The 9,807-nt window shown below is 41.2% G+C and overlaps 1 long non-coding RNA gene across 1 annotated transcript; it reads left to right on the top strand.

Moving 5' to 3' along the window:
* The first annotated feature begins 6,919 nt into the window (after positions 1–6,919).
* Positions 6,920–8,131, top strand: LOC131017667 (uncharacterized). The gene is made up of 2 exons (XR_009099763.1): positions 6,920–7,224; positions 7,833–8,131. It is a non-coding gene; the product is annotated as an uncharacterized LOC131017667 (long non-coding RNA).
* The last annotated feature ends 1,676 nt before the right edge of the window (positions 8,132–9,807 follow it).

Raw genomic sequence — 9,807 nt, 5'->3', positions numbered from 1 at the left:
TTTGTCATTCCAGACATCATTTAATCAAAACACACACTGTCAATCACAAGTTCTCAATTTTTAAGTAGAAAAAGATCAAGTTATCACACATATTCAAATCTAATAGCATGCTCCGACAACTGAACTTATCAATTACTTGGCCAGAAAACTCACAAAACTCAACATAAACTGACTCAACAAAAATAAAGACTCAAAGACGCCCCCCTCACACTTAGATTTTGCTTGCCCTCAAGCAAACAAAATAAAGCATAAGTAAGGGACAACTAAAAACACAGAACGACACACAAAACAGAAAAAAAAATGCAAGAACAAACAAAAAGAACAGTAAAAAGGAAGGGAATCACCGCGCGCGCTGCCGCCGCAGCTCCTGCCTGATCGTGGCGCTCAAGATTGCTATGCTCTCCTGTAGGGCCGCCATCTTTTTTTTTTTTTTTTAACTGAAACATAACAAAAATTAAAATTAAGGAAGTGAAACTAAGAAACTGAAAGGAAAACTTAACGAAACAAAAATAAAGGAAGAGAAAGGCAAAACAAGAAAATAAAAGGGAAAGAAAATCGGGTTGCCTCCCGATAAGCGCCATTATTTAAAGTCTTTGGCTAGACTATTGATGCAATCAGAATCTCGTCTGAGGTGACAATGGAATTTCTTCCACTGTTGTCATATGAGATGCATCACAATATGGCTCCAACTTGTGATAGTTGACTACAAACGTCTTTGCCGTAGCCAAACTCTTAATCTCCACTGGTCCGCCTGGCCAAACAGACTGTATCTCAAAAGGACCTATCCATTGCCTTCCAAGCATGAATCGGACCTTTTCACCGACTTCAAATGTTCTCCAGAATCGATGCTTGTGATAAGCTATCGCTATTAGATCTGCATACCCCATGTTGGTATTATAGGCTTCCAAACGGAGCTCCTCCTCACACTTATCTTTTAAGTCAGGTGGTTCCACATTAAAATGCAGAGTTCTATAACGTGGCTTCCGTCTGGGCAAACGAACCGTATGTCCAAAACCTGTGAGTTTTGAGTCAGCATGAAGAAATTTGATCTGTTTGGGCAAACAGAACGTATTTCCAGAATCTGCCAATTTCGAGTGAGCATGGAGAGACTTGGTAGATTCTTTGACTTCTTCATTGTTCATCCCACGAGCATCAAGACCAGTTGCTCTTTTGATCAAGGTCGGTTCCAACTTGTCCTGCACAGATTTAGTCTCAAGATGTTCTTGGACAGAAGGGTCAGTAATGTTAGTGGCACAAACAGTTTTAACAACAAGGGGACTTTTCATGGTATCATCAATGTTGAAAGTAAACTTTTCTCCATGATAATCCAAACAAATGGTACCACTATAAACATCAATGACTGCCCTAGTGGTCCTTAAGAAAGGACGACCTAACAGAACACCAGCTGACTCTTTCGACTGCATACCACTCATTTTCACCACATAAAAGTCAGCAGGATAAACAAAATCATGCACCTTTACAAGAACATTCTCTAGAAGACCCTCAGGATGAACACGTGACCCATCAGCCAACTGAATCACCACCTTAGTAGCCACCAACTTCACACCAATTAGGCTATTATAAACAGCTAAAGGCATGACATTAATAGAAGCTCCTAGATCACACATGGCATGCTCAATCTTGGTGTCACCTATGAAACATGGCAGAGAAAACATACCTGGATCCTTGCATTTGGGCGGCAACTCTTTTCGTATCACTGCTGACACGTTCTCGCCCATCACAATTTTTCCAGATTTCTTAGGCTTTCCAGCGATGAAGTCCTTCAAAAACTTGCTCAGATGAGGGAGTTCGAGTGCTTGGAGGAATGGAAGATTAATCTCCAACTTCTCGAATATCTTCATGAAGTCATTGATCTCTTCCTCAGGCTTCTTCCTTGCTAACCTTCTTGGGAAAGGTACTGGTGGCACAAACTTAGGATCGCGGAGGCTCAGTATTGGTTCCTCCTTGGTCGAATCATCTTCAACCCTTTCTCGTTCTGCCTCCCTTCCTTTCCGCACAGCTTCGGACTCATCGTCCTGTTTGGGCAAACGAGACGTATTTCCAGATTGACCTCCAGTGAGCACTAGTTCTTCAGAATCGTTCTGTTTGGGCAAACAGTTGCTCTCGCCAGATTCGCCTTCTCGAGCTTTTTCCACTTTCTTGATTGGTGGTTCATCCAATTCTTTGCCACTTCTCAAGGTGATCAAGTTCACACTTTCCTGAGGATTCACTTGGACTTGCGATGGCAATTTGCCTTGATGGCCCTTGAGTTGATTCACGGAAGTTGCGAGTTGAGACACTTGACGTGCCAACCCCTCAATCTGCACCTTCTGCTCGGTTTGAGATTGTTGAAGCTGTTGCACATTATTTTGCAGAAATTGCTGGTTGCCTATCAAATCTACCATCATCTCCTCAAGTGACTTGCCTTGCTTCTCGGGAGGATGTTGCTGAGCTTGTGGAGCTTGATACCCCGTCCTTTGATGTGGAGGACGGTAGTTTTGCTGCTATGGCTGCTGCATCGTTGGTGGTTGCTTCGGCTCGGGATCTCTCCATCGAAAATTAGGATGGTTTCGCCATGGAGCATTGTGATTGTTCGCGTACTGGTCCCGTTTAGGCAAATGGGGCAGTGGCGCGTCGCAGCTGTAAAAATTGTGGGAAGGGTTTGCATGGGCTTGATACTCTTCCTCATCCCTTGTGCATTGCAAACTCGTGTGGCCTGAATTACCGCATGCTCCACATGGCTTTTCTGTCGGTTGTCCAGCGGTTGCAACCTTCTCCACCACAGTACTCAACATTCTCTCCAATTTCCCCATCCTTGCTTCGAACTTCTCCTCAAAATCTGATGAACTAGCTTGAGCAGCTTTCTTGAGCAGTTGGATGCGCGGATCCTCATATTCCCTCGTAGCTTCCACCAAGTGTTGAATTAATCTTTTGGCTTCACTCACCGTGTTTTGGGAAAATCCCCCTCCACTTGCTGAGTTCACCAAATTCTTAGTGTCAACGGTCATCCCTTGGTAGAAATACTGCAACAAGTCACCCTCAGAAAACTTATGGTTTGGGCAACTATCCACCAATCTTCTAAATCTGGTCCAGTAGGCGCTTAACGATTCATCATACTCCTGCTTTGCACCACTGATCTCCTTCTTTAGCGCGTTCGTCTTGGTGGGAGGGAAAAAGTGCTCCAGGAATAGCCTTTTCATCTCCGCCCATGTAGTGATAGAATACGGTGGGAGACTCGCGAACCAAGAGTTCGCCTCTGCTGTCATGGTGTCAAATTGGCGCCGTTGCCGGGGAACAGTGTTAATTAATTTCTTTTTCCTATTGATTCTATTCTATTTTATTTTTTTTCTGTTGTTTTTTTAGCAGGATTGAAAAAAAAAAAAAAAAAAAACTCCAGGTTAAGGAAAGGAAGCTGCAAGGTCTGTTGGATTCGGAGATTGCTCTGTCTGCCCGGACGGAACCTTTTTTTTCATGGCTGATCTCAGTGCCTCTACTGCGGAAGAGGATCTGTTTGCCCAAACGGATCCTGATTCAGAGGCAGAAACAGAAATCGAAGAGGATCCTGAATCTATTTTCATGACTGTGATTGATCCTTTGGTTGATGATGTTGTTGAGAATTTCAGGGAAGAGGAGCTCGATCAAGTTATTTTTAGTGTGCTGAATGATGAGGATGCCAAAACAGAGGAGAATGATGCTATTCGAGAGATTATCATGCAGCTATACTCCACGGACGAAATTCCAATTCGGCACCTATCGAGCAGGATGCCCAAATCGACCAGCACAGAACCGATTATGTCAGCTGTTGTGAAGCCATCGAAGGTAGACTTGAAAGAGGTAGGGTTTGAGTGTCATTTTGAAGATTCTGGAGAATTTGGGGTCAAATTGGACACTATGCTAAGTGTGGTGGAGTCAACTGCAATTCTGGGATTTGATGGAGGATTTGACCTAGTCAAAATTTCCCCCATCGTTTCCCTCTCAATTCCACCTCCTTCAAAACCCACTCCAGCCATCTCCACTCGCATCTCTCCGCCTGAAACACCACCGCCGCCGCGACCCACTCCAGAACCGCCGCCGCAGCCACATACCTCCAGCCTCCATCTCCAACCTGCACCCGCCGCTGCTCTCCAATTCCACAATCCAACACCTCCATGTTCCCGCTGTCATATCTTTTCATCTGCATCTGGAAATTACCACTGCCAGCCTCCATTACCGCCCTCCATCTCCACTCGCATCTCTCCTCCTGAAACACCACCGCCGCCGCGACCTCCTCCAGAACCGCCGCCCTCCGCCCTCTGCCGACATCTCCACAAGGCAACGTACACGGTGATGTCCTTCCCTTGTGTTTGTTTTTTCTTTTTGTTTCTCTTTGATTTGTTTTTTGTCTTGTGTTTTTGTTAGCTTTTTGTGTGCTTCCCTTTTTTATGCTTTTTCTTGTTTGCTTGAGGGCAAGCAACGTCTAAGTGTGAGGAGGGGGATATGTCTTTGTTTTTGTGTGTCTATGTTGAGTTGTTGTTTTCTTGCATGTTAGCCAAGTGAGTGTTAGTTTGTTAGTTTTGTGTACGCATGCTGCCAAGTTGCACTTTGTAATGAAGTAGATGACTTGATACTTTTGGAATTGAAGAATTGTGATTTTATGGATAAATCTTTATTAGATGAAAATTGGGACGACGAATAAAGGCAATAAGTGAGTAAAAACCACACATAAGTGAGATTTGAGCTTAATAGAGTAGAGCACTCTCTACTATATTCTTTTTTGAGTGATTTTGTAATACCCCGTTTCCCTGAGTTAAATTTAGAATTTATTTTCAAAATTTAGAAGTAAGATGATTCACGCCGGATATAAAGAAAATGAATTTATTTTTAATTCCAACAAAAATAAATATGATTTACAAAAACATTTGTAAATTTAGTTATTGAATTTATATGCATTGCATATTTATTTAATTTAGCTTTCAAATATTTTCACGAACTATTTATTTAAGCGAACACTGAACGATTATTACAGTTTTCATAGTACAACCCGGAAGATTTTTATTTTATTTTATTTTATTTTATTCTCACCTACTTCTCTCCCTCACCTAACACACACCCACCTACCCACCTACTCCCTCCTTTTTGCAAAGTTAACATCACTAAGACACTACCCACTCCCACCACCAACTCCCTGCAAAAAGCATGCCTACTGCAGCACACCCACTGATATACTTCACCCATCCCCTTCCACTTCTACTCAATCTCCCACATAATTTGCCATATTTCACTCTCACAAGGAAACCCAACGAACAAGTGCAGAGGTAAGAACTGCAATCATAATTTCATAATTTATTTCTTACAACACAAACTCTCCACCTCAATTAATATACCATATGTGAATCAATTTCAGCTACCACACAAATTCAAGCAAACCGACCCAGCCGAAACCTTTCTAAAGGTTTTACTTCTAAATCCTTATTCCATTTTATTGTAGTTCTTAATTGAGCCAAAAGCAAGGAGGCATAAGCATACATTCATTCATCTCATCGTCAGTGCATATCTTTTATGCATATCGAATTGAAGCACAGAGACACAAGCATACATTTATACATCATTCGAGTAATAAAAAAAATAATTTGAGAAAAAGTTTGTAGCTTTGAATCTCCTTATTTCCATACTTGCTGTGTCGAGTCGGGTTGCTTGGTTGCTAGCTGAGAAAGTCGAGAGAATGAGGGAGAGGCCAGGGCACGGCGGCTCCGCCGCTGCTGTCCGGCCAAGGGCAGGGACGAGGGAGAGTCGAGGGTGATGTTCTGGTAAAGAGAGAGAGAGGGATGAGGAGGCGGTGGATGGTTTTTCTATTGCTGCTGTCGTTGACGGTTGAATCGAGTCGGGGGAAGAGGGTGGCGGTCGTGGCACTGCCGCGGTTGTCGGAGCTCTGTGAGGATGGCTTCTGAGAGTGCAGGTTCGGAGAAGAGGTAGGCGGATGCCGGTGGCGTGGAGCAACTGGTAATCGCCGGTCAAGCTTGAGCATGAGAGAGACGGTGGTGGCGGTTTTGGCCGCTGCTCGCCGGAGGTTGCAGGAGGCAGGGGTTATAGCTCGAGTTCTGGGGATTTAGGGAGAGGGCTCGACGGCTCTGCTGTCATTCCGAGCGGGCTAGGCGAGAGACGAGCGAGGGAGAGGGAGCTGTGCAACGGCGGCTGTCGCTTTACCGGCGGCTGCTGCTGCGGCGCTAAGTATGTGGGAGTGAGCGAAAAGCGAAAAAGAGAGGACGGGGATGAGAGTCGAGGGTTCCGGAGGGGCTGCGCTCTCGCCGGTGACGGAGGCGGCGCTTCGCCGAAGAAGAAGGGAGGGGCGCCGCTTGAGAATGTCTGTTTCAGTGTGTGCGTGAGATGAGAGATAAGAGAGGGTGTGCGGCTGATAGGGAGAAGATAGAGAAGGGTTGGGGGTGTTGGGCTTTGGAGTGGGCTTGAGCATATGGGCCGAAAATTTTAAAGGTTGGGCTTTGTTATTTCCTTATTTGGGCCGAGTATTTGGGCCGATTTTTATGAGTGATGGGCTTCGATTTTTAAATAGATTTGGGCTGCGATTTTTAAAAGCTTGGGCCGATTTTTAATTTTATTTAGCTGGGCCCGATTTATTTTATTCAGTCTGGGCCATTCATATTTTATTGAGTTGGGCCTCATCTTTTAAATTTATATGGGCTATTATTTATTTAAGCATGAGCTCTATTTCATCTATTTAAATGGCTTCCCTATTTTATTTAATTAGACTATTAATTAGTTTGATTAATTATTTTTAAAGACTTTGGATTGCCTTCAATTAATTAAATTGGGCTTTCTTATTTTTAATTAATTGAACTATTATTAGTTTGATTAATTTATTTAAAGGATAATTTTTATAATAATATTAAATTATTATTAAGTGCATATTTTAAGTAATTTTCATTTGCATCATGAAATAAAAAGTATTTATGATTTAATTGGTTTTATTTATAATTCCAATTATTAAAGAAAGATGAGTAAGAATATTGTTGGTGTTCTTAACTCAAGAGAAATGTTTTTAATTATTTATTCATTAAAAACCCGGCTAAGTGAATCATAGAATGTTAAGCACTACACCATGACTTAAGATTAGATTCAAGGAGACCTATTAAGAATAGAATTTCTTGTAGGCTTTGTGGACCAAGGGGATTAGCACTGTTTTCCCAAGACAGGTTATGTGATTATGATCTTCAGGCTTTGCCTATCCAGGTGGGCATTACTTTTACTATACGTATATAGAGATCCCCTGCGTGTCGTAGGCCTCTTATACGAATATATGCATGAGATGATTTTAACTGTTAATTTCAGTTTATTATTATGCCCAAATGATAAATGACTCTTATGAAATGAAAATGAAATGTTCATGAAATGAAATGAAATGTTTATGAAATGATTGACTGCCAAAAATGTTTATGTTTTTATATGTATCCTATCTGTGTTGGTTCGCCAACTTTAAAGGAAATCCAATTGGGATCCTATGCTAGACAAAGGTCGCTAGCTAGGGTTAACGTGTACACTTATGGAGACCGCGAGTCGCTTGCGACCGGTCTTGGCGTCCGTGGTAAGGAGGCCTCCTTCCCGGCGCGTGATAGAAAGGAACAGATATGGATCATATGAAGGAAAATGATCGGCCGATCGACTTTATGAAAATGAAAGAAATATTTTAGTAAGCGCAGGACTTTCAAGAAAACCCCTGTGTGTTACTGTTGGCAGTTCAATATATATATATATATATATATGTTATGCATGATTGTATTTTCGGCTATGCCCACTGAGTATTTTTATACTCAGCCCTGCATGTATTTCTAAATGTGCAGGTTGAGCAGTTGATGGAATGGAATGATGTTGAGCGGGTGTTCCTTTGACATTTCAAGAAATATAACCTTGAGTATACATCTTCATATGTATATCTCACACGTTTTTCCGCTGCAAAACACTTTGATTAGGATAACTCTATGTTATGAAGTTGTTACACGTGTTATTGGGTAACCCACCTTAATCAGTTCTCTTTTATGTGTATGTTTTATAAGTATCCAAATGATCATATATGATCCTAGCTTTTTATCTATAAGTGATATTTTCATATACTTTAATGTTAAGTAATTGTCCATTTCCATTTCTTATTGTTCACCCCAAGTCATAACCCCGGTTAACCCGTCATTGGGATAGTGGGCTGTGACAGAGTGGTATCAGAGCGGTTCGTTCGCTCTGGCCCTAGAAACCTTATTCTAAAGAGTCGAGTCTAGTTTGATTCTTTAGACTTACACGGGTTCATATGGCACCGCTCAACACTCCATTGCATCGTGCTCAATCAAGGAAAGAAGGTAACTGCAGTTTCAACGTTTTAAAGATGTTAATGTTCTAAAATGCTTCATGAATATGTTTATGTGAAGAGCAGGTTATGATGAAATGTTGAATGTTTTGCCTTTCATGGCATATTTTCGCAATCTATGATGTTATGATCAGACGAATGATAGAAAAATTGACATATGTTTTCCCGGAGAACATAGATTGCTATAAGTTGCATGATCACAATTTTAAAAGAACATAGACTACTAGATTAGTAGGATATCTCTACAATCTAGATTCTTAAGGTGATGATGTAGAAGAATGAAAGAGAACTTAGAGCATTTCAGCTCCCTCAAGAAAACAATGATTCTTTTGAACTACAAAGAGGAATGGAAAGATATGTACGAGGTAAAGGAAAAACACAGAATGACGATACGCGACGAATTCAAGGTAAACGTTGCATCAAAGGTTGAACCATAGTCTCTACGTTCAAATGTTCAAGTACGATGGAATATCAAATCGACTTTTGCTACAGGATAGATTTTATGAATAGAGTGTTTTGCCTGTGTACGTATGTCTGTGTGTATATGTCTTAAGTTTGAGATCAATAGGATATGGAACCTTAAGATAAGTTTAATTGTCATAATGAACTTATGTTTTGTTATGTATAGTATGTTCATGGCCTTTCAAGTTCGGGACGATGTTTCTCGTGTGACTGGGAGGTGATGATGTTGGACCTGGCCAGTCCACATGATCCAAATCTCAGTAGACGTCTTTTGGGTTGAAAACCCATGTGTTTCAACTTTCGGTTGAAAAGCCAGATGAGTTCATACTCGAGGTCATTTTGTTCGACCTAGTAGTTAATCATTTCATACCCTCTGGTCATTCTTTTGATTCTCTTGAACAATTTCTACAACACCTTGTTTTGATGTTGTGTTAAGTTTAAGCCTTGCAACTCGTGAGTTGTCATAATAGATCCCCTTGTTTGATAAGACCAAGAAGTGTTAGTCTACCGATGTAGTATACTACCCAAACTATGGCTTCATATAATTGCGTCTCATTGTGATTAGTTGAGATTAGTCTTTGTCCTATTAGTGATATCGACCACTCATTATGATAGAAATTCAGAGTTTAAGCTAAGACCGTAATATAGTGTTCGAGTACGAGGACTTAAGTTAATTGGTCTATGATAGTTTTAAGATAGATTCATAGGAAAGTTGTTGTGTGCATGTGTAGATAACAAGAAATGGGTTGATGACCATTTTGGTCTTTGAAAAATAGAATACCCCGTAGATGAGCCTTTGGAATGAGGTAGAAGCAATGAACCGCCGCAAAAGAACGAGGGAACTTATTCTCAAGTAAATCTCGTGTATATAAATTGGAATTAGGAATCCAATTGATATGAGGAGAGACCCGAATCTATTCTAGATCGGAAAGTTAAAGTACTAAGGAATAAGTCGATACCTTTAGTAATAGTTCTTTGGAAGCACCATGATCAAGAAG

Source organism: Salvia miltiorrhiza, chromosome 3, assembly GCF_028751815.1.
Source record: "Salvia miltiorrhiza cultivar Shanhuang (shh) chromosome 3, IMPLAD_Smil_shh, whole genome shotgun sequence".
Taxonomy (NCBI): Eukaryota; Viridiplantae; Streptophyta; class Magnoliopsida; order Lamiales; family Lamiaceae; genus Salvia; species Salvia miltiorrhiza.
This window is presented reverse-complemented; position numbering and strand designations above follow the sequence as displayed.